A 14056-nucleotide genomic window follows, 5' to 3' on the forward strand; every position below is an offset into this window, starting at 1 on the left:
ATGTGAAATAAGAAAATTTGTTTGGTGATGAGTTTTCAAAATAGTTTTCAAAACTTAATTCAACCTATAATTGATAATCAAACACACAACTCATAACTCGATATCCGTATTTTTGATCAATAGTCATAACCAAACTATTTTTAAAATATTCAAATAAAAAAATGATTTTTTTTTTCAATTAATTGTTTTTAAGTAATTTTTTTGAATAAATTTTTTTTTCAAATAAATTTTTTTTTTTTTCAAATAACTTCTATGTCAATAATTTTTTTTGTCAATTCATTTTTTAGGCCTGTATAAACATTAAAATTATTAAAAATATTTTAAAATTATTTAGAAAATTAAAATATTAAACATATTTAGAATATTAAAATATTAAAAATTTAAATTATAAATATATAAATAATTTAAATAATCTAAAAAATTTAATAAGTAAAAAATTAAAATAAATATTCAAAAATTTTAAATAATTTAAAATTTTAATATTTTAAATTTAAAAGCAACTCTACACTCAAATCGTAACCAAACACATAAAACAAAACTCAATTAAGAAATTATTTTTAAAACTCATAACCAAACACATAACTTGAAACAACATACTTGTGACGACCGGGTCCTCTTTCCTCTCTTTCTTTCTTTCTTTCTCAGTTTCGTTCACATTTTATCTTCACTGGCTTTGAGGCGTCCGGGAATGGTTCCCTAGATTAAAATTCTAATTCTTATTTTGTCGGTGTTGAATTTCGCTTGTTCCGAAGGGCGTGCGGGTGAGTCTGGAGTGCCGGGAGCGAAGGAGAAATTTTGGGTGCCTGGGCTTGGGCCATACGTGCGGGGCCCTAGGCCGCACATGCAAGGATGGGCCGCATGAGCGGTGGGCTAGGCCGTTCGAGCGGTGGAGGTTGACACCCAGAAAATTTCATTCTGAAATGGGTCGCACAAGCGAAGAAAGTGGGCCGCATGAGCGGAAGGGAAGGCCGCACCACAAGCGGCCAATTGGGCAGTCCGAGCTCTATTTTTATATAACATTTTGGTCCGAATATAACACTCATTGTACACCCTTCTCTCTCACTCTAAACCCTATTTCTCTCTCCCTTCCCTCTAGAAAACTTCCTCAAGCCTCAAAACACTTTGATTTTGCAAATTTTTGGGTCAAGATCTTCATCATCTTCCTCTAAATCTTGAAGATCCAAAGTTAGGGCTTCACTTGGGTGGTGGAGATCCGAAATTTCTCTCATCTTTGAGGCTAGGGTTTCATCTCTCCTTTCATCAACAAGCTTGAGGTAGGGATTTCTTGAGTTATATATACTAGATTTGCTATTTGTTGTTGATTTAAAAGTGTTCTTGAGTTTTGTGTTGATTTTATTGATTTTGATTTAAAATGTAGAGAGAGTTTTGAATGAGGGTTTATATCTAAATCTTTTACTATTTCTTGAGGATTTTCCTATACTAAACTCAAAGAAAATTTCTAGATGGAGCTTCTCTTAGAAAAAGATGAAGGTTTGTTTTCAATGAAAACCCTAAAAATTGGGGCTTTTGAAAAATAATGAACATGCCTTTGAAATTACTTTTTTTCTTGTATCAAGAAGATGTATGAGACTAAGTCTCACCAAATGTTTAACAAAATAGCAACTTCATGATGTATATATATGAAAATGGAGGTCCTCTTTTAAAATCCATTGATAATTGTATATTTGTATAGAGTGGTAAGATGGCAAGTTGTTGAGTGCCATAAGTGATGTGAAAATGCTTAATCGTAATGTAATGGAAAAGTGATATGAAAGATGGCGTGTTAAACATATTGAAAGTTTGGTCATGATGAATTAATGTTGGAGAAATGTTGTGGTGTGTCGAACACACATGACTATTGTGCGAAATGGGAAATTGTAACTATGTGTTGAAGAACATGATAAGGAGGAAATGAAAATGTGATGTTAAATATTGTTGTAGACATGTTTTTGAATATAACGGAATGCTATGAGCTAGTAGTTATTGCATCATATGCTCAATTGTTTTATTGTCATTATTGCACATCTTGACATGAGTTAGCAAAGCATTTATTTTGAGAAAGATCATTGTAATGAGAACTATGGAAATGTGTATGGGGTAAATACGTTGGTACGTCCGGGTAAGGGGTGTAGTTGAACTTGATAAGTTGGCCTGAGTGTCCTTGGTGAAAGACCAGAAAGCCGCGCGGATAGATATCGAGCCTTCTGGTTAATACCGGTAAAACTGACAGTTTGGTAGTACTCGTAGAATCTACTTGCAGACACCAGCCTAGGGATTACCAGTGTCGTATTTACCGCCCCTATTGATTTAAATATTGAAAGTTTGAAATTGATGAGATTGTAGAATATTATTGAGAACATGTTGATTTTAATATAGTGCATTGAATATTTTGAGAACATGATGATTTAGAAATAGTGCATTGAAATAAAGTTTTCCTTCATTATTGGCACTTGCATGGCATTACATATGCATTTTTTTTTTTTTACGTTGAAGGAATTGGCATAACTGTATATACTTTGTGAGGAATCTCTACTGGGCTCTATGCTCACCCCTATGGAATTTGGTGCAGGTAAAGATGTGATGACCCCGCCAAGCTAAGGGCGTGGAAATGTTTTGAAGAGGAGTAGTTTAACTCTTGTTTTGTTGTGATATTTTTGTAAGCCAAGGGCTAATGTGTTTGGGTCCGAGAGACCGTTATGTGTAACCGGGCTATTGCCTTGGAACTTGTAAGCCCTTGAGGGCTTTATTCATTGTGATTCAATGATTTCTTTTACATGTTATAAATTCATGTACTAGTTTGTAAATAAATGCAAAATGGCATGTGAGAATACTTTGGTAAACATTCGGAACTATGTAAATGGAATTGGTTAATATCTTATTGTGGGAAGTGGGTTGATGTAATAGTTATGCAGGATTATTTTTTTGGGGCGTGACAATACTATTTTCACAACTCTACACTCAAATTGTAACCAAATACATAACAAAAAAATTAAATATTTAAAAATATTTTTATAAAATAGAGTTTGAATTTATTTTTATAAAATATTTTAAAATTTAAAAAATTAAAATCGTAATATTTAAAAATTAAAATATTTAATAATATTCAAAAAATTAAAAAAATCGTAACATATTAAAATATTAAAATATTTAAAATCTTAACAAAATTAAAATATTTTTAAAATATTTAAATATTTAAAATATTTAAAAAATTAAAATATTGATTTGAATTAAGTTTTGAAAAGAGTTTTGAATTATGTGTTTAGTTATGAGTTTTGAAAAGTAATGATTATGTTTTGAAAAATTGGTGTAGAATTATGATTTGAAAGCTCAAAACAAACGCCGCACTCAAATCAATAGGTGAAACTATAATTTTAGAGACTTACCAAACTATAAAATACAAAATCTTTAACCACCCTCCCAACCCTATTTTATTCCAAGAGGCATTTAATTTTGGACACTGCAATAAAAATGCCTATTTTGGATTAAATGCCGAGTTTCCCTATTCTAGTAAACCAAATCTTTGAAATGCCTATTTTATTCTCGTCATTCAATTTATTAAATGCATATTTTATTCCAAATCTTGGAATCTATCTATCTATTTATATATGATAAGGTAAATTACAAATACATCTCCTGAGATTTGTTTAAAGTACAAATTAAATTACAAATATCCCTTGTTAACTTTTTTTCCACAGAATTAACTAAAAAAAAAAATCATAATTGCTCTCCTATATAATAATAAAATTACCTAAATTATTAATTTAAACATATTTATAACATCATTAAAAACTATTAATTGACTTATTAATTTATTAATAAAATGACGATTTATTATGAAATTAAAAACCTCAGGGGTGGAATGCAATTTCTAGAACCACAAGAGACGATTTATATTTTAATCAAATCTCAAGGGGTATATTTGTAATTTGCCTATATTATATAAGGAAAATGGTCTTTCTAATGACAAGATTTGTGGGAGCTCTAAACTCTCAAATTAAATTTTATGATTTTTTGATTTTTAAATAATAAAAAACATTCTATTGGTTAAACTCTTATTTAATCATAACAATGAAACTCTAATTATTCTATAAATTACGATTTTTAAAAAGAAAGTATGCTCAACTATTTCAAAATTTAAATTTGTGTGCTACTATATAAGGAAACAATTCACTAAAATCTAATTATTTTTTATTTTTAAAAAAGTCTATTGGTTAACTCTAATTTAACCATAACAATTAAACTCTAATTATTCTATAAAGTATGACTTCTAAAAGGAAAGTATGCTCAATTATTTTAAAATTTAAATTTGCATGCCACTAATATGGAAGCAATTCATTAAAATCTAATTATAATCATAAAAAAAAACTCTAATTATTACATTATTTATGATTTTTAAATATATATATTTTTTTATTTCAAGATTTAAAATTATGTGTCATTAAATATGATAAATAATTTAACAGAATCTAAAATTTGTAAAAAAAAAAACATTCAAATGGTCACGTTATCTATGCTATAACTAATATAGAAATCTTTTTCAAAATTTATAGTAATACTCCTTTCAAAATTCAATATAGTAAGTTTTTTAAATTATATTTTTTTATTTATTTCCAAACTCACATGCTAAGTTTCTTGATTAATTTTTATTTGTTATTAAAAAAAAAATTTTTAAATCTATTAGGTAACACTTTCTCAACAATAAAAATAAAACTATCTAATAATTTATGAAATTTAAAAGGAAAGTATATTAACCCATTTCAAAATTCAAAAGTGTGTCATATAACTATTAAAAAAAATATAATTTTCTCAAAATTTATGACTTTTAAAAAGAAAGAAGACTAAATCAATTTTAAAATTTTAAAATTGTGTATCACAAATTATGAGAAGTAATTCACATCTTCCATAAATTTTCTCCCTTGCACTTATTGGATTCGAGTCAAATTAGAGTCGGTGTTCATCAAGTGTTGTAACTATTAGTGATAGAGCAATTGTGAAGAATTCAATTGATAAATTTTTTCATTGAAAGTTTATGCTTTTTTATAAAGATCAATTTTTAATCTTTAGCCTCCCACATCTTTATTTCTATTATGCATCGAACAATATTATGTTAATTTCTAAAAATTTATTGCATGCTTATTTAATCTAAGTGTATTTTACAAAATAAATCACCGATCTCTTCGGTTGAGGTTCAACCATTTAAAATCTATATTTATCAAGTACATAAATATGGATAATAGAGGCTATTGAGAAAATGTGCATATTTATTAACAATTTTTCATTGTAAGTTTCTTCTTCTTTTGGATGATGCATATGGTCATAATATTACTTATGAATTTATGTTTTGTAATTTCCATGATTTCATATTTCAAAATTTTTATAAGGTTTGCTTTTAATTTTCAGATTTTATAGTTGGTGCACTTTTTCTTAAATAATGTTACACTTGTTATATTTTTATATTATATTATATTTTATTTTATTGTGTGACTAAGTTTATTTGGTTGTAATTTTAAATTATAATTCATTTGTTATTTTTATAGCTTATTTGGCTAAAAAATAGAGGTTTTTTAAACTATAATTTGTAACTTTTTTTTTTTTTTAAACTTATTTGAAATCCTTAAATACATATGAATATAAGAGTCTCATATCTTTCGCCTTAGTAATAACTTTTGAGGCGTTATGTATATTTGCACGATAAAAATATTATATAGATTATCAAAAGTTACATTGCACCAAATAAATTTACAACTTATTTTAAGTTAATAATTTAAAATTTTACTTATAATTTATAACCATTTTATGGGTCATGCCAAACATTAAACAAAATTTTAAAAATACAAAGTGCATTTAAATTAGGGCCTAAATTACATAACTTTAATAATGACCGTGAACATGGTGCACTAACATGTGGATAGTTTTCCTAAATAAATATTTGCCAAAATTTTGAATGAGAAAATTTTGTTTAAAAAATTGGTTGATGATTAGATTTAAAGCATATTTGATAAAACTTCATTATTGATTTTGTAATGCTAAAAGTTTTAATAAAGTATAAAATTTTTAAATTACATAAATTTTAAATGTGAAAAATGCTTGGAGTATTTGAAAATATTAAATTTATTCATAAATATTAAATTTTCAAATGCTGGAAGAACTATTTGATTAAGTATAGAATTTTTTAATTAAAATGGTTTCTTAATAAAGTTATTTCATATATATTTATAATGTATCATGTCTATTGTTTTAAAAAAGTTTGTGATTAACTCTTAAAAATTTATAAAATTCTTATTTGAAATGTGGATTATGCATAAATTTATTAACAAATGAGAAAAAAAAATTGTAAATTTACATATAGTATACGCATTACCTTTTATTTGAACCATGCTAACTATACGTCAAGTAGTCATTCTAGCTCAAGTTAAATACCGAATAAATATTGAGATTTAGGTACTAGCCATTAAAATGGTCTAACAAATTTTCAATCAAATACACAATAAAAAAAACTTAGGCCTATGGGCTAGAGTTAAATTGTTTTATATACATATTCAATTTAATTTATTTGTTTAGTTAGTTCTAAATTTTTTTAATATAAAACAATTAAAAAATATAAAAAATTAAAAATAAAAAATGATCTATATGGAGTTCAAATTACGAAAATGACTATAGGGTTTGCAAAATGTTCAATTGGTCTAACCTCTAAAATATTAGTAAATATAATTAACTAATATTTAATGAGACTGTTTTAGATGTTATACCTAGCAGCCTAGCAGGATCGAAATCTTATTTGAGGAGTGGGTTGAGGATTGGGGTCACTGATGCTCTATTTTTTTTTATATATATATATATTTTTTATTCTTCAATTTTGATTTATTGATAATTTTACATAATAAATATGGGATAATTGGTAAAAAAAAAATTTGATCAGCAAAGAAAAATTTCATTAATCAACATGAAATTAAAGATACAGAAAGATAAAATGCACTGAGAGAGATTCGGACAGTACAAAGTACCCCTACTACTGCTACTCACAACCATACAACCAACCCCTTGGCCTCACGATTTTTTTTTTTTTAAACAAAAAACGTTAAGAAGGACTTAACAAAAAATAAAATACATGATTCCCACAAAATTAACCCACCAAAACACCCAAACTGCTAAAAAAAACTTATTCTAACACCCAAATTGGTAAATTGAAAAACTAAAATTACGAAATTCATCAAGACGAAATATATTTATATTTTATCATAAATATATTTATTATATGGGAACTAATTAATGTTAAATAAATTTTATTTTATATTATAAATAAAGTTTTTGTTATAATTTAATTTTAAAAATAATTTTTAATTATTTATTTTAACCCGTGCATTATACTAGTAAAAATTTATTACAGCGTGCATTTAATTTTGAATACCAAATCTTTGAATAAATGTCAAGATTTTAAATTTTATTTATTTATATAATGAGCAATGTTTTAAAAAAAAAAAAAAAAACACTAAATTTTATACAAAATACTCGCATATGATCAACGAGTTCATATTTACTAAAGTTGAAAATCCATTGGCAGATCAATTTAAGCTCATTTTAATAATTTAAATTGTTCATCTTGTACAACTAATTAAGAAATGTATGCATGCAAAAAATTAAGTTTTTTTTTTTTTTTTGGAATAGATGCAAAAAATTAAGTTGATCCAACAATTATTGTTGCGCACGCTATTAGAACATTTTTATATTCAAGACATACCTATTTTAAGAATAAACCATCTATTTGTTATAATTATATGTGATTTGATCATATAATTATGCATTTTTGATCAATCTAATTTTTTACATGCATATTCTTAAAAACTTATCATATAGGATGAATACTTCATATCATTGATATAAGTACCATTAAATCCATAATATGCCAATTTTACCTATAAAATTTAGATTTTCAATTTTATTAAATCCGAACACATGATCCACACCCATGTGAGTTTTGTGGAATGTTGGTAATTTGTCTTAAAAGTTTGAGGTAAAGATGAATAAGAAAAAGGAGGTAGGAAAAGTGTATGAAATATAAATTTTTTTACCTTTTTTTTATTTTTTATTTTTTCTTCTAAAAATATTTTATCTAAACACAACCTAACATTACGGGCTAACATGCCATTAGGTCTGGCAATTGCTCTTTTAGCCCCCCTTTTTTTGTTCTTTTTGTTCCTTTTTTTTTTTTTTTTTTTTTTGGGCTTTGTTAACTTTTTCAAAAAAATTCAATAAAATTTTTACTTTTAACTTTTTACTAGATTAAACAGAGCTAAAAAATAAATAAATAAAAGTTATTAAAAATTTATTACAGACAAAAAAAAAAACTCTTTTAGCTTTTTTTTTTAATGAATTATTTTTGAATTTATTTAAAAAAACTATTTTTTAAATTGTTTTAAACTAGGCAGATTTAAAAAATAATTTTTTTTTTAATATAAACTATTTTTTTCTAACTAAAGACACACACACACACACAAATAAATAAATAAACACTACAAATTTGCTGATATTTATTTTTATATAAAATGTGAGTTTATTGGGCGGGTTTAGAATTACAACATTGTTTTAGAGTTGGACTTCAAATTGTTTTAGTAGACCCAATGTTACGCAAGGCCAGACTTGGGTAACATTTTTTTTCTGGCCTAGGCTTGTGTCATTCCATGTCCAACCTAAGCCCAAACCAAAAGCTGCTTCGGTTCAACTACGTCCATATTGGGATGAACAAGGAGATTCTATTTAGGGATTTTTGGTGAAAAACCCCTTCTATGGGGGCTTTTTTGTGTGAAGCCCACCAAATAAAATAATAGTTTCAAAAGTTTCTCAAATAAAAAAAAATATAATGAAAAGGCTAAAATGCGCTTCCATATAATCCAAAATCCTCACTGAACCATTTCTCGTCTTTTCTATCTCTACATTACTGGTATCCTCTCTCTTCCCTTTATTTTCTCTCTTTCGAAGCCCTAAACTCTTTTGATCTCCATTTTCGATCCATCACACAAAATCAAAATCTTGAAATCGTCCATTGAAATCCATCACCATCTCAGATTTGATGCCTATGAACTCATGTTTGAAATCAATAATTTCAGATTTGAGATAAAATGACCTCATATATGTCAAAAAAAATGATAAATTGATATATTACAATAAAAAGTCGAGAGTTTTTTGTTTGTTTGTTCATAGATCTAAAGTAAAATTCGACTATAATTCATTTATCTAGTATGTACTCTGTTTTTGCAATAGTAAAATTTTACTCTGGTTAATGAAAAATAAAGTTTATTCTCTTATGCATAGACAAACATTCAACAACACAGTAAAATTTTATTTTAAGATTCAGAGTAAATTTTACTCTAAAATACAGTAAAATTTACTAGAAAACAAATCAGAAACTGCATAGACAAACATTCAACAGCACAGTAAAATTTTACTTTCAATTCAGAATAAATTTTACTTTCAATTCAGAGTAAATTTTACTCTGAAATACAGTAAAATTTTACTCTGAAGATTCAGAGTAAATTTTACTAGAAAACAAATCAGAAACTGTATAGACAAACATTCAACAACACAGTAAAATTTTACTTTCAATTCAGAGTAAATTTACTCTGAAATATGGTAAAATTTTACTCTGAAATAAAGTAAAATTTTACTTGCATGTTAAGAAAACATAACAGATAATACCAGAGTAAAATTTTACTCTCATTTTATCAAACAAAAACAGAGCACATACCAAAGTAAAATTTTACTCTCATTCTGTCAAACAAAACAGAGCACAAACCAGAGTAAAATTTTACTCTCATTCTGTCAAATAAAAACAGAACACAAACCAGAGTAAAATTTTACTTTCATCATGTCAAACAAAAATAGAGCACACACCTGATTGAACTCGGCAAATCAACAAAAACAAATCAAAAATAACAACAGATTTATACAGCTTTGCAACGTAATCTCTCATTTAATTGAGAGTGTTGATCTTAGATGGCGAGATTGTGTATTGTTGATCAAGGGTGAGATCGTCGGCGGTGAGATCTTCAGACTTTGAGATCGTTTTCATGGATTTTGCAGATCATCTTCACTTTGCAAATCGTCTTCAAGATCTGTGTATGCATGAGCTGAGATTGTTTAAATATATGATATATATATATATATATATGAGGGCAATATGGTCAAAAAAAACAAAAACAAATTATAGAATGTCCTTATTGAGCTGGGCTTCTCTTATTCAGGTACTTTTTGAAGGAGAATTTATTAAGTTGTCCTTTATCTTAAAAAAAGGCCCAAAAAAAGGAGGTTTCACCAAAAATCCCTTCTATTTACACCTAAAAAATTATTAAGTACTCCCAATTTTTAAGTACGTTTTATTTAATTATTTCAAATTTTATTTTACTCTCATTACACCCTATTATTTTTTTCAAATTACCCTCAAGGTAAACCCAAATAATAAATAATAAACAAACTAAAAAAACTAAATTATTTCAAAAAAATTTCAATACAGAAAATAATTCTCAAATATAGAAAAAAAAAAAAAACTAAACTTATAAGCACATAAGCATTATAAATACAGAAAAAACTAAACTTTTACAAAAGCATTATAAAACTTTTCAATACAGAAAAAAAAAGTTTTTACATTATAAATTATCCACAAGAATGCTCGTGGAAACATAAAAACCAAACTTATAAATACATAAGTATCAGGCATTAACAAGAAAGAGTAGTTCTCAAATAATGTACTATTTCAAATAACAAAATAAGAACAACTCGAATAATATGTTATTGTTAATCTAACTACTAGGCCTTTTAATTTTTGTCAAAAAAACGATATAGAAAATAATTGATAGTGCTCTGCAAAAATTGTGAAACCCATGAATACTTACCTCCTTTTTTGATGAGTTGCTTCAAAAAACTATTTTGATTATTACTCTCATCCATTATTTTATTTTGTTCAAACTTTCTTCTAGGGTTTAGGGTTTCAAAATAATAAAAAACAATGATGTTGATGATGATGGTAAGTTTTGGTAAGGTGGATTGGAATTTTTTAGGGAGGATGAAGAAGAAGAAGAAGAAGAAGAAGAAGAAGAAGAAGAAGAAGAAGAAGAAGAAGAAGAAGAAGAAGAAATAACTTTAATCTCTTGAAAATAAGATACAGAGATTTGAATAGAAATAACTAATTAGAATGTACCATAAGAAAAAATAATAATTTTAAGATTTAATAAGCGTTGTCCTTATTAGTAAATTCATATTATGATATAATAGGAATTAAAATTTATGAATTTAAATTAGGCATACTCAGTGGCGGAGGGAAGTGAAGACTAGGGGGGTCACGTGCCCCCCTGGATTTTTGTTTTTACAAATATAAAGAAAATATTTTAAATAAAAAAAATTACAAAAATATTATTAGAGTGAAATGTCAATGACATTTTAAAAATTATAAGAACAATAATGATTATTTTGATTGAAAATGAAGAGACTTATAAACCATATTATCTATGAAAATTTTATGAAAATTTTTGAATATAACGGTGATGCCATTATTATTGACATGCAAGTATAAGTAATCTTACTATAAAGATATGAAATTTATTAGATTGTTAGTTACATTTGACAAATGAGGTTCACTCTCTATGTGTTTATTTACTATTAGTTTGTGATATCACATACTAATGATGACGTGTTATTACCATTATATTGAATTTTTAATCAAATTTTGTATAAAAAAATAATTTATCATTATATAATTTATTTTAAGACTTATATCTATATTTTTTTATATTGTCCATGACACACTAGTTATAAATAACATTATTTTTTTGATGTTTCTCAAAATTAATCGTAAAAACTTGCGTGAAATATTTTTGTAAAATTTTTCGATAGTGTAATTAATAAGTGTCCCCCTCTAATTTGATTTTCTGGCTCCGCCACTAGGCATACTAAGACATATTTTAGGTTCAAATAGAATCCCCCGGATGAACACCCCTCTATACTTCACCTCATTTATCTTAATATCTTTTTATATTTCTTTTGTGGGCTCTAGCCTAAAAACACATGCATAATCTGAATTCGTAATAAAAGTAATTCATATAAAAAATTAATTTTATCTGATAATTATAAATACGAAAACAAATCATATTTTGTTTTATAAAATAAATAATTACTGCTCATTTTATAAAATAAAATATGAGTTACTAATATTTTTATGATTTTTTTTATGAAATTAATTTTTTTTTACATAAATGACTTTTATTGCATGTCTTACGAGATAAATATTTGAATTATTAATGTGGATCTGAACTAAAGTCCAAAAAAAATAAATATATATGAATAAAATTTGAGAGATGAATGTTTGAATTTGGAAGCTTTGGACTTTCCACCCTCTCTCTCTTTTGTGAGGTGTTTATCTCCCTTTGTCTTAACTCCAGCCACCATCGGATCCGCCGCCCCTTCTTCCCTCAGCTCCCTTCTAGCGTCGCCTCCTTGTTCTGCACCTCCTGTTTTGGCCACCATCACCACATGGTCGCCTCATCTTTCCACTGGATCTACTGTCCGTTTCTCCCCAAATCTATCGCCTTCATCTTGCTCACCGCCTTCCATGGTCAGATCCATCGCCGCCTTGCCTGGTAGTTATGGGTTTTAGAGTTTGTGTTTTTGCTTTTGGTGTGTTCATAACTTACCCACACAGTTTAGATATAGTCTATGTATTTATTTTAGACTTATTTTAGTGTCAAGCTCTTATGATCAACCTCTTCTTTACAATATGAATGTTATATTTTGATTTATCCATATCTTATCTTTGGTGTTTTATTTGAAGATCTTCCTTTGTTTTGCACAAAGTTTTTTCTTAACTTGATATAAGTTTGTTGATGATTTCCTTACAAGTGTGATTTGACAATCTTTATTTTAATAGAAATTACTGTTGATTAAAAAAAAAATGTTTGAATGGACACACGGGCATGAGATTTCTATAATTACTCATGTATAATTACTTGGCCTTTTAACTTTTACAATAGGGGCTGGCTTTCCTCCAGTTCGATGGAGGGCATTGTTAGGCCTATAAGGACCCATCATTGATCTCGTTTTGATAATCTAAACTGTACAATATGTAAAACTCGTCGAGTACTATATGCCTGTAAAAAATCACGTTGATCGGATATTAATAGCTACATGATCAAATCAGTTTTGTATAAAAAAAAATGGACGGTGAAAAAATAAACCGTTGATAGAAATATGATCCGATGAGATAACTATCGATATTGGATCAACATAATTTTTTATCGGCATATAGTACTCGATGAGTTCTATACATTGAACGATTCGGATTATCAAAAGGGACCCATGATATGCCTCCACAACCCTAACAATATCTTTCAATCTGATCACAGACTGAAAGAAAGCCTAGCCGATGGCGATATATGCGTCTTGTGTGTTTTGACTTTAGCAATTTATACGTCTACAAATTTTATCATAAAAAACACAATTAAATTATGTAAGAGAGGGAGATTATGGCCATACAAATTTTATCATAAAAAAAAATCAATTAAATTATGTGTGAGAGGGAAATTATGGCCATACGAATCTATTATATAAGAAAAATGGTCTTTTTAACCCACAAATCTTGTGAAAGCTCCATTATTTCAATCATAATTTCTTAATTTTCTGATTTAAAAAAAAAAACCAAAATTTCTAGCCCTTTGATTTAAATAATATATAAATATTAACTTAAATCTTATCACCTCCTATCATAGCGGCCTAAACTTCAGGAGAGAGAGAGAGAGAGAAACCTAATGGAGCAGCCTAAATCTAAACCTATCACAGCAGCCTAATCCTTATGCAGCAGCAATAACCTACGCAGCAGTTTGGGAGAGAGACTAAGACAGAATCTTGAAAGAAAAACATTTTAAAATCTGTAAATAAATCATTTATTTTTTAATAGCATGATTATATTTCTAAATTGATTAAGAATGATTGTATTTATTAGGTTCACATAAAGTATTAACTATTGATGATAATTATATTGTATTTTGTGAGTGTGATTAGACTTAATTTATTT

The sequence above is a fragment of the Camellia sinensis genome, chromosome 10, assembly GCF_055761805.1.
Source record: "Camellia sinensis isolate YWXY chromosome 10, ASM5576180v1, whole genome shotgun sequence".
NCBI classification, from domain to species: domain Eukaryota; kingdom Viridiplantae; phylum Streptophyta; class Magnoliopsida; order Ericales; family Theaceae; genus Camellia; species Camellia sinensis.